This window comes from Lynx canadensis, chromosome A1 (assembly GCF_007474595.2).
Source record: "Lynx canadensis isolate LIC74 chromosome A1, mLynCan4.pri.v2, whole genome shotgun sequence".
Classification (NCBI taxonomy): domain Eukaryota; kingdom Metazoa; phylum Chordata; class Mammalia; order Carnivora; family Felidae; genus Lynx; species Lynx canadensis.
The window spans coordinates 21513847-21526142 of NC_044303.2; the positions used below are offsets into that span (position 1 = coordinate 21513847).

A 12296-nucleotide genomic window follows, 5' to 3' on the forward strand; every position below is an offset into this window, starting at 1 on the left:
TAAGAAAGTAACAGAAACAGAAAGTAAATAGGAGATTTTTCTGATTTTAAAATTCTGTATGACTTGAATAATGAAAATACTGTGCAAATTAGTGATCAACCCTAAACCACACAGCATATACATCATTAAATAGTTTATAATGGTATATATTGAAAGCTTTCATTTATTGAGGTGCTATGTACTGTGTGAAGTACTTTAATGCCAGCATTGAAGTTGTCACATCTGATGAAATTAGATACTCTTGTGGGTTTTTCCTTAATATCCTCTTTTTTTTAGGCTATGTGCCAGACAGGATTCCTCCACCTTCTTCGTGTAAAAGTTATATATACTTGTTCAAGATTCTTTAGAAAAATAAAAGTAGAATAACCTTATATCTTACCAATTAAATGCAACTGCTGTTAAACTTTATTGTATTTTCATCTATTTTTTTGGAGGACTTTAGAGTTACCTTTATGATACTGTGTTTTCATGCAAGCACATTTTATTTGAAGCAAATATGTCAGTTGCCAATCAAGAAAATACCATAATTGGGCACCTAGGTAGGTTAGTTGGGTTAAGCATCCAACTCTTCGTTTTGGCTCAGGTTCATGAGTATGAGCCCCGCATTGGACACTGTGCTGACAATGAGGAGCCTGCTTGGGATTCTCTGTCTCTCTCCTCTCCTCTCTCTCTCTGGCCCCTCCCCCACTTGTGCCGTCTCTGTCTCGAAATAAATAAATAAATAAAAACTTAAAAAAAAATACACATAACTAGTTCTCTATATGTGATCATTTAAAAAAATATATTTTGGAACTTATATTCAAATCTTTGTGTTTGTTTTAGGTTAGATCCTTTTCCTTCACTCCTGAAATTCCTAAATTAAAATTATCATCTTAAAATTTTTCAGTTTTAAAGAGAAGGAAAGTCTTGATTCTGAGAGTAACACTCTCCCAGTCACTAAAACTAAATAGACCTGTGCATTTATGTACTTAATATGTATTTATTTAATACCCATTTTGGGTCATGAATTTTTACCCAGCATCAATGGTTTATGCTCATAAATAGTATATAGTTACTGAAATTCATTCTCCTGCAACCCCTCCCCCCAATCTTTATTACAATTGAAAAATGCTTGGTAAATCCAGTGTTATTTCAACTCCTTAACCTCTTCAAAGATACTTACCAATTAACAACAGTGATTTGGCAATTATATTTTCAAGTTTTTTCACATCCTTGGTTCATTTGGACCAGAGAAGTCAACTAGCTAAATAAAGAGTGAGGTAGGCTCCTTGCCAATCTGAACACTTTGTACCTAGCTTCTTTTTTTTTTTTTTTTTCTTTTCTTTTAAACTTTTTATTAGCATATAACATACATAGAAAAAAGTCAGGGGCGCCCGGGTGGCTCAGTTGGTTGAGCGTCCGACTTCGGCTCAGGTCATGATCTCACAGTTCGTGAGTTTGAGCCCCACATCGGGCTCTGTGCTGACAGCTCACAGCCTGGAGACTGCTTTAGATTCTGTGTCTCCCTCTCTCTCTGCCCTCCCCACTCATACTCTGTCTCCTCTCTGTCTTAAAAATAATAAAAACAGTAAAAAAAAATTTTTTTTAATAAAAAAAAAGTCAACACATCTTAAGCTTGATGAGTTTTCACAAAGTGAACTGTTATACAGTTATCTGTATAATAAGCTTCTGGATCAAGAAAGAACATTACTTGTATTCCAAGGCTCCTTCCAAGTTACTCCTTTTCCCCAAGGGTAACCATTATCCTGATATTTAATATTAGAGATTATTTGCATAGTTGAACTTTATGTAATAGAACAGTAAGTGGTCCTTTTGTGTCTGGTTTTCATTCATCATGTGAAGATCATGTGTTCTTAATATTGAGACAGTAGAATGTAGAATAAAACATCGTTAACATTATACCAGCTATCCCCAGAGTTGGCCTTTACTTTCCCTTAAATTTTCATGCTTGGAATACAACTCAAAACTTTTATATTGGTCCTGGTATTATTCAGAATCCTCCTCTTGTTTTAAGCTTTTTAGCCCTTCAAATATGCTTATTAACTTAAGCTATTCACTTGTCTTAATATTTGGTTGTTTGTTCCTTTTCTATAGTTGTACTGTCCTTCTGTATTTAATTTATAGAATTAAAATTTCTTGCTTGTCACAGTACATCTTTTTTAATATCCACTTTGTTTGCCTTAGAGTCCTCTTATTCTTTTTATTCCTAAAAAAGAATTATTCCTTTCCGGTTACTAGAATTAGTTCCTAGAAATTCTTATAGAAGGACCAAAAATGAAATTAATTAAGGAAATCGCAAGAAATTTCCTTACTTCACATTTCAGAATTCCCTGAGTAAGCCCCAGAATGTGAACAGTTCCTGAAACAAAGCCTAAACTTCAAACAAAGCTTAATTGATTTGATACCATTCTGTAGAGGTATGGAGAGCCCTTCAAGAGAAGATTCCTTTATTCTTTATGGTCAGAGTGTCTGTCTACTTCTAGCCTTGCTATCTCTATAGCTCCATTAAGGAGAAAATCACAGCATTGTCGTTAATGACATTGAGATTCTTGTTAATACAAGAAAACTAGTTTCCAGAGTTTCATAGATGAGCTCTATTTTTATTAGATTGTATCCTCTTAAGTGGAGGTAATAACCAGCACTCCCCACTGCCTAGTACTCCCAAATCTCTCTCCCAGCCCATCCTAAATGCCTAGTCAAATTCTGGACCAATAGTTCATACTCATTAAATGCTAATTTTCAAGAAATGAAATTGATTATGATATCTTAAAATTTTCTGTGTATTTAAATAATTTATTGAATTTTCAAGAAAAAATACTATGCTACAGAGCAGTGCTACTCAAAAAGTCCTAATCTGACAAGTTAGGGAGCTTATGTCAAATACTAAACAAGGGACTGGCTGCTTCCTTTTCCAAAAAAATCCTTCTGCGTAAATAAATAAATAATGTAAATAAACAATGTGTATAGTTTGACAATCGATTTCTGGCAAAATCTCCATATTTTGGGGCAGACCTGTAGCATAGAGTTTGAGAAAATCTTAGCCAGTCCAAGGACTGTACTTTGTTTTTTGGTTTTTTTTTATGTTTATTTATTCTTGAGACAGAGACAGAGCGTGAACAGGGGAGGGGCAGAGAGAGAGAGGGAGACACAGAATCCGAAGCAGGCTCCAGGCTCTGAGCTGCCAGCACAGAGCCCGATGCAGGGCTTGAACCCACGAACTGTGAGATCATGACCTGAGCTGAAGTCGGATGCTTAACTGACTGAGCCACCCAGGCGCCCCTAAGGACTATACTTTGAATAACATTGATACTGCTCTGTCAGATTAAAGATGAATTCTAGTTATTAATATGTAGTGTTTTACTGGCCTCAAATTTTTTTCTCTGAACTTTTTTGCCTTTACCTCCTTGATATTTTACTTTCCTATTTAATTAGGTACTTATGCATCAACACTTACACAGAGGTCTGTACTTCTGTTTTAGATCATGTTGTAAACAGAGTCACATAGGAATTAAATAACTTGCCTAAAATCACACAGCTGATAAATGGGAAAGCTCTTAACCATTATGCTATAATGCCTCTCAATATAAATGTTTGTTCAGTGAATAATGCCTCATGAGTTGAAAATCCATCCAAAGCCTATCCCTGGCATTTTTAACTTTGGCAAATTATATTAAACTTTATATAATCTTCTCTTGGTGACTTATCAGTTAGATATCCCATAGGATTTTATTGTCATTAGATCTGGGGGTGGGGCACATTAAGTTCTTAACATAATGAAAACCACCACCAAAATGCCATACTTTCACTAATCAGATACAGTACAATTGTTTTGTTTGACCTTTTAGTAAAATATCTTTTTTAAAAAAATCCTAAGTTCCCTATATTAACAAGATAATAAAGAAAATTTATATTATCATATCAGTTGATACAGAAAAAGCATTTGACAAAATCCAACACTCATTCTTGATAAAACTCTTGATACATTGCAGATAGAACTTGCTCAACTTTTTTTTAATTTTATTTTTTATTTTTAAAAGAGAGCACAAGCTGGGGAAGGGCAGAGAGAGAGGGAGACACAGAATCTGAAGCAGGCTCCAGGCTTCAGGCTGTCGGCAAAGAGCCCAACGTGGAGTTCGAACTCGTGAACCATGAGATCATGACCTGAGCCAAAGTTGGATGCTTAACTGACTGAGCCACCCAGGTGCCCCTAGAACTTGATCAACTTGATAAAGAACATCTGCAAAAAAACCTACAGCTAACATCATACTTAATGGTGAAAAGACTGAATGGTTTCCCCCTAAGATCTGAGAACAAGGCAGGATGCCTATTCTTACTGCTCTTATTTAATATAGAATCTGCAAAAAAGGTCCTAGAATTAATAATTGAGTTCAGCAAAGTCACAGAAACAAGATTAACATGTAAAAGTCTATCACTTATATATGCTAACAACGAACATGCAGAAACCAAAATTAAAAGCACAATACCATTTATAGCCACTCTGAAGAAAATAAAATACTTTGTTATACATTAACAAAACATGTATAGGATATGTATGGTGAATATTATAAAATGCTGATGGAAGAAATCAAGTAAGACTTAAGTAAATGGAGAGATGTATACTGTGGTCATGAACTGGAAAATTCATCATAGTAAAGATGCCTATTCTCTGATCTATTGGTTTAATGGAGTTTTTATCAAAATCCCACCAAAGTCTTTTTGTAGACCAGACCAGCTTATTCGGAAATGTATATGGAAAGGCACAGACTCTACAAACCTAAAACAATCCTGACAAAGAATAACATAGAAGCAATTGCTCTACCCAGTATTAAGGCTCTTGGACACATTTATCAATGGAACAGAAGATAAAACCCAGAAACAAATCCACACAAATACACTCAAGTTACTTTTAGCAGGTGCGAAACCAATTCAATGGAGGAAGAATATCGTTTTTAGCAAATGGTACTAGAACAGTTGGAAATTCATGAGCAAAAATAAATAAATAAATAACCTCAACCTAATTGTCACACCTATACAAAAACACAAAATGGATCCTAGATTTAAATGTAAAACATAAAACTATAAATGGAGGGAAATTTTCAGGATCCAGAGCCAGGCGAAGAGTTTTTATAGTTGACCACAAAAGCATAATCCATAAAAAGAAAGTTGGAGCTTAACAAATTAAAAAATTGTATTCTGTGAAAACCCATGTGAAGAAGATGAAAATAAAAACTAGAGGCAAGAAGAAAACCACACATCCAATACAGGACTAGTATCTAGCATATATAATGAACTCTTAAATGTTAATATTAAAAAAAATCAAAAAAATTGGGGCGCCTGGGTGGCGCAGTCGGTTGGGCGTCCGACTTCAGCCAGGTCACGATCTCACGGTCCGTGAGTTCGAGCCCCGCGTGGGGCTCTGGGCTGATGGCTTGGAGCCTGGAGCCTGTTTCCGATTCTGTGTCTCCCTCTCTCTCTGCCCCTCCCCCGTTCATGCTCTGTCTCTCTCTGTCCCAAAAATAAATAAACGTTGAAAAAAAAATTAAAAAAATCAAAAAACAAAAAAGAGTCTAATTAGAAAATGGGCAAAGATGGAAGAGATTTCAGTGAAGGATATATACAGATGGTACTTATGATGATGATGATTATTAATACATGATTAGCCATCAGAGAACTATGGATTAAAACCAACTAAGCAAGCATCTATCAGAATGGCTAAAATAAACAATAATGACAACATGAAAAGCTAGTGAAGATGCAGATAAATTGGTTAAATCATATGTTGCTGATGAGAATGTGGAATGGTATAATCACTCTGGAAAACATGTAGCTGCTATATAACCACCAGTTATACTCCTACTCATTTATTCCAGAGATATGAAAACTGGTATTCATACAAAACCTGTACATGAAAACAGCTTTATTTTGGAATAGCCATAACCTGGGACCAACCCAGATGTCTTTAAAGGGTAATTGGTTAAACTTTAGCATGTCTTTGCCATGAAATGCCATTCCGCAATTAAAAGGAACAAGCTGTTAATAGATGCAACAACTTATACAAATATTTAGGGAATTATGCTGGGCAAAAGAAAGCCCATCACAAAAAGGTCATATACTGTGTGATTCCATTTATATAACATTTTTGAAGTGACAATATTTTAGGAATGAAGGGCAGATTAGTGGTTGCCAAGGGTTAGATACAGGGAGAGGGAGGTTGTTTGCTTATAAAAAGGCAACAGGAGGGCATCTTCTGTTTTTGGAACTGTTCAGTATTTTGACTAAAATCATGGATATATGAACCTGTGTAGGTGATAAAATTGTATAGATTTAATACACTTAAAACATTCATACAGTAAATACAAGTAAGACAGGAAATCTGAATAAGATCAAGGGATTATATCAGTGTCAATGTCTTGGTTGTGATATTATACTATAGTTCTGCAAAATGTTAATTAAGAGAACCTGAGCTAGAGATTTCTGCATTGTTTCGTATAACTGCATTCAAATTTACAATTATCTCAATCAAAACTTAATGAAATGCTGTTATTGGTTTTAATGCTGAATTAGTTTTTTTCTTTTTTCTTTTAATTCCAGTTAGTTAACATATAGTGAACTTTCAGGTGTATGTACACCTTTCTGTTGTAAAACCGTACAACTTTCAGGTGTACAATATAGTGGTTCAACACTTCCATACAACTGAATGCTCATCACAAGCGCAGTCCTTAATCCCCATCACCTGTTTAAACCCTCCACCTCTCCACCTTCCCTCTGGTACCCATCAGTTTGTTCTCTATAATTAAGAGTCTGTTTCTTGGTTTGTCTCTCTGTCTCCTTTTTTTCTTCTTGCTCATTTGTTTTATAAATGAAACCATATGAGGGAAATCATATGGTATTTGTCTTTCTCTGAATTATTTCACTTAGCATAATACTCTCTGGCTCCATCCATGTCATTGTAAATGGGAAGACTTCATTCTTTTTAGGCCTGAATAATATATACATATACTGTATCTTCTTTATCCATTCATCAATCAATGGACATTTGGGCTGTTTCCATATCTTGGCTATTGTAAAGAACGCTGTGATAAACGTTGAGTTCCCCATACCCCTTGGAATTAGTGTTTTTGTATTCTTTAGGTAAATACCCACTAGCGTGATTGCTGGATTATAGGGTAGATCTATTTTTAGTTTCTTGAGGAAACTCCATACTGTTTTCCAGAGTGGCTATACCAGTTCTCATTCCCATTGACAGTGCACAAGGGTTCCTTTTTCTCCACCTCCTTACTAACACTTGTTCTTTTTGTGTTTTTGATTTTAGCCATTCCAACAGGGTGAGGTGATATGTCATTGAAGTTTTGATTTGCATTTCCCTGATGATAAATGATGACAAGCACCTTTTCGTGTGTCTGTTGACCATAGTTATGTCTTTGGAGAAATGTCTGTTTATGTCTTCTGCCCATTTAAAAAAAATTTTTTTTCTTAATGTTTATTTATTTTTGACAGAGAGGAGAGAGACAGAGACAGAGCATGAGTGGGGGGAGGGGCAGAGAGAAGGAGACCCAGAATTCGAAGTAGGCTCTAGGCTCTGAGCTGTCAGCACAGAGCCCGACACGGGGCTTGAACTCACAGAGTGCGAGATCATGACCTGAGCCGAAGTTGGACGCTCAACCTACTGAGCCACCCAGGCACCCCTGCCCATTTTTTAATTGGATTATTTATCTTGGGGGTATTGAGTTTTGTAAATTCTTTGTATATTTTGAATATGTCATTTACAAATATCTTCTCCCATTCTGTATGTAGGTTGCCTTTTAGTCTTGATTGTTTTCTTCACTATGTAGAAGCTTTTATTTTGATGTAGGCCCAATAGGTTTATTTTTGCTTTTGTTTCCCTTGCCTCAGGAGACATATCTAGAAAAAAGCTTTTATAACTGATGTCAAAGAGGTTATTGCCTGTGTTCTCTTCTAGGATTCTTATGGTTTCAGTTCTCATATTTAGGTCTTTAACACCATTTTGAATTTATTTTGTGTTTGGTGAAGAAAGCGATCCAGTTTCTTTTGCATGTTACTGTCCAAGTTTCCCAGCGCCATTTGTTGAAGAGACTGTCCTTTTCCCATTGGATATTCTTTCCTGCCTTGTCAAAGATTAATTGACCATATAGTTGTGGGTTTATTACTGGGTTTTCTATTCTCTTCTGTTGACCTATATGTCTATTTTTGTGCCAGTACCATAATGTCTTGATGACTACAGCATTGTAATACAACTTGAAGTCTGGAATTGTGATGCCTCCAGCTTTGCTTTTCTTTTTCAAGATTACTTTGACTATTTGGGGTCTTTGTGGTTCCATACAAATTTAGAATTGTTTGTTCTAGTTGTGTGAAAAATGCTATTGGTATTTGTTGGGTTTTTTTATGTTTATTTATTTTTGAGAGAAACAGAGCACTAGCAGGTGAGGGGGGAGAGAGAGAAAGAAAAAGAATCTGAAGCAGGCTCCAGGCTCTGAACTGTCAGCACGGAGCCTGACGTGGGGCTCGAACTCACAAACTCTGAGATCGTAACCTGAGCCGAAGTCGGACACTCAACCGACTGAGCCACCCAGCTGCCCCGCCTTCAGTTTTCAGTGTACCAGTGTTTCACTTCTTTCGTTAGGTGTGTTCCTCGGTATCTTGTTATTTTGGGTGCAGCTATAACTGAGAGTTTTTTCTTAATTTCTCTTTCTGCTGCTTCATTGTTCGTATATAGAAATGCAACAGATTTCTGTATGTTGATTATGTATCCTGCCACTTTACTGAGTCATTTGCCAGTTTTCACAGTTTTTTGGTAGAATCTTTCAGATTTTCCATACAGAGTATCATTCATCTGCAAAGAGTGAGAGTTTTACTTCTTCCTCACCAGTTTGGATGCCTTGTATTTCTTTTTGTTGTCTGATTGCTGTGCCTAGGACTTGCAGCACTATGTTGAATGAAAGTGGGTAGAGTGGACACATCCCTGTCTTGTTCCTGACCTTAGAGGAAAAGCTCTCAGTTTTTTCCTATTAAGGATAATGTTGTAGGTTTTTCATAAATGGACTTTATTATGTTCCCTCTAAACCTACTTTGTTGAGGTTTTTTTTGTCATGAATGGATGTTGTACTTTCGTCAAATGCTTTTCCAATGTCTGTTGAAATGATCATATGTAAAACTTTGAATTAATAAATGAGAATCCAAAAGAAAGCAGCAGTTGTTTGATAAGATTAACTAAGTGATCCTTCAGGAAAAATAATTTGTTATGTTGTCAGATTTTTACCTGATTGATGAACCAGTAGTGTTTTGGTTTAAAAGAAATTAATCAGAGTATAATACACTGAGCAGAGTGGCCAAAATGTAAATATAACATATAAAACTTGTGGGTGACTATCCTTATGTCTGCACAGCAGTAGTATCATTTCATAAATGTTAATGTTGAAGAGAAGGCCTTATCTTGTGAGCATTTTTTCCTACTTCTTTAGAACGCTTTAGATAAAAAATAAATAAATAAATAAAGCAAGTAGTAAAATATATCTAAGAAACAGCTCTGTAACCAGCCACAACCTGGGTTCAAATCTTATCCGATATTTCCTAGGTATATAATTTAATTTATCCAGGTTCTCTGTATCTTCATTTACTGCTCTGTGAAATAAAAGTAATTTTATTTTTAATTTTACAGGAACTAAAGCTAGATAAGAATTTAACACAATGAATGTATTGCTGGATAAAAACAAATTTAATTCTGTTGCATTCAAAGTGGGGCTGATAGATATTTTTTTCATAACGTGTTTAAGAAGTGATTGCTGGGGATGTCTCAGTCAGTTAAGTGTCTGACTTCGCTTCAGGTCATGATCCAGCAGTTTGAGTTTGAATCCTGCATTGGGCTCTGTACTGACAGTGTGGAGCTTGCTTGGGATTCTCTCTCTCTCTCTCTCTCTCTCTCTCTCTCTCTCTCTCTCTCTCTCTCTGAAAATAAACTTTAAAAAAAAAAAAGTGATTGCTTATTCCACAGATTTAGGTATAGAATTTAGATATAGAATGTACTTTTTCAAGATGAAGAGAGAAATTTGGGAGTGAAAAAGAACTTTATATAGACATCAATGTATAGAATTTGTTAACTCAGAAAATACTAGGTGAGTCTTAAGAAATTGCCCATAAGTAACCTTTTTAACATACAAAGTGGCCATTCCCTGTAGTTCAACCCTAATAGTCAGAAAACAGAAAGTCTAAATAGGTTAAATATATAGTTGGGTAATAGATTAATAATAGGTTTTTAAAGGAACTTTAAAAATGGATCATGTGTTTGTGTGTGTGTGAGAGAGAGAGAGATTGAACATAAAGTAGGTGTTGAAACTAGGGTCGTTCCCATATCTTTTGAGCTCCCCTCCCACTTGATGAAAGAGATGCCTTTTATGGATGCTGAATTTATTGTAGTACAATGTCTTAGAGGGTAAAAATTTCTAGATTGTCAAGTAAAGGGACAGTTTAAGTTACTGGTTTGATGAAGCTCCCTTTAATGCTTAATTAAATCACCAGAAACCTGCCCAGGGATTATGTTTTCTTGGCTTATACATAGTTTTTATTAAGAGTAATGTATGATTTTCATGCCCTAGGATATTTTGGCTTACTTAGGATGCTTTCAGTTCAAATGTGGGATTCATTACTTTATTTTTGATAAAAGAGACAATTTACTAAGTAACTATAATAACTTTAAAAACAAATTAACTTGCACTTGCCTTTGAAAACCTTCGTGGCTGGTGTGAGGGAGACAGGAGGGTTTGTGTAGATGACTTTCACTATCAAGTAACAGAATCACTACTATCTATTGGCTCAATGGAATATTTTTCTTTTCATGCAACTATAACAAGAAACCTATCCAATGACACTTGCTTTTGCTTCCTTTTCAGGATTTTGTAGAAATGTGACATCGCATGGTTATTAGACAGGTTCTTTGCTCACACTGCTTTATATAGCCTTATTCAGGTGGTGGTTTTCTACAAAATTTTACACATCTCTAATCTCATTTGAAGTGAGAGTTTCCTCCGCCTTTTTCTCCTCCTCCCCTGCAGACAAGGTGCAGATGCAGACTTCTTATAAAATCTTGCAGTTTCGGCCATTCGGATACTTCGTTCGTACTTCTCAATGATTTCATTCTTAACTTCCACTGTAATCATCTCCTTCTTACTGCCTTTCTTTTCAACCTTTTTATGCATGGGGGCTATTATATATGTTCTCATGGATGTTGACTACAGTATTAATAAACTCTTGTCATATACTGTACTTAATGTAACTGGCAATAAGCAGCAGAGAGAAGGGTTTATATCTGCAGGCAATCTGACCTAGAATGAAGCAAAGAATTCCTAAGCTTACTCTTGGGTGGAAAAGCAAAGGACTGTCCATTGGTACTTTGAAGTGACAAAATATATACTAGTGCCAGTTGTGGGCACCTTGCAACGTTCTGAAAAATCACTGATTTCTGCCAAGCAGCGTGGCCTGAGACCAAGCATCCGAGCATGGGAGATGATCTCCCCACAATCCCACACTGAGAGAGTGAGAAGAACCATTGGCTCAGTTGTGACCACATGACATTTGGCATCACGCCCTACTCATTTACCAAATTAAAATGTATTAGAAATGTTTGCTTATCTTGTGGAACACTCGCAGAACAAGTTAGTCACAACTCAATGTTGTGCTGTATGTCCAAATACATATAAAGCAAAAATTGACAAAATTACAAGGCAGAATTTCTTAAAGACATAATCATTGTGGTAGATTTTCTTGTCAGTAATAAACACACCAATTAATAGGGGAAAGAAAAGTTAAATAACTTAATTTGCAAGTGTTTTCTAAAAAACATGTATAAAACCCCTTGAAAAATGGCTCTGTGATAGTATAAAGCTATAATTTCCAAAGTGCACTGAGGCAACATGGGGCTCCAGAGGGACATTTGGGAAATTGTGAGATTTTAAGGGAAACATCGCAACATTTAACATCTTTTAGATATCACAGAACTATTAGGGATTGATTGAGGTAGTTTATGATTTAGACATTAGATCTCACTGCATTTGTTTAATCACATATTTTGTTTAAGAGTGAAATAAAATTTTTTCCTTTCAATATATATGCCTCCCTACCCCCCCACACAATCTCCAACCCCACAACCCCTCAATCCCCTGCCAATGACTGTTAAGTTGTTTGCACCTAACTATTTGAAAAGAATATTTAGGTGCAGCTGGGTGGCTCAGTCCATTACGTGTTACGTGCTGAACTCTTAGTTTCAGCTCAGGTCATGATCTCAG

At 35.7% G+C, this 12296-nt stretch overlaps 1 protein-coding gene across 1 annotated transcript in view; it reads left to right on the top strand.

Moving 5' to 3' along the window:
- Positions 1–12296, top strand: part of KPNA3 (karyopherin subunit alpha 3) — a 100232-nt gene that overhangs the window by 49946 nt on the left and 37990 nt on the right. The gene's annotated exons all lie outside the window — the stretch shown is intronic.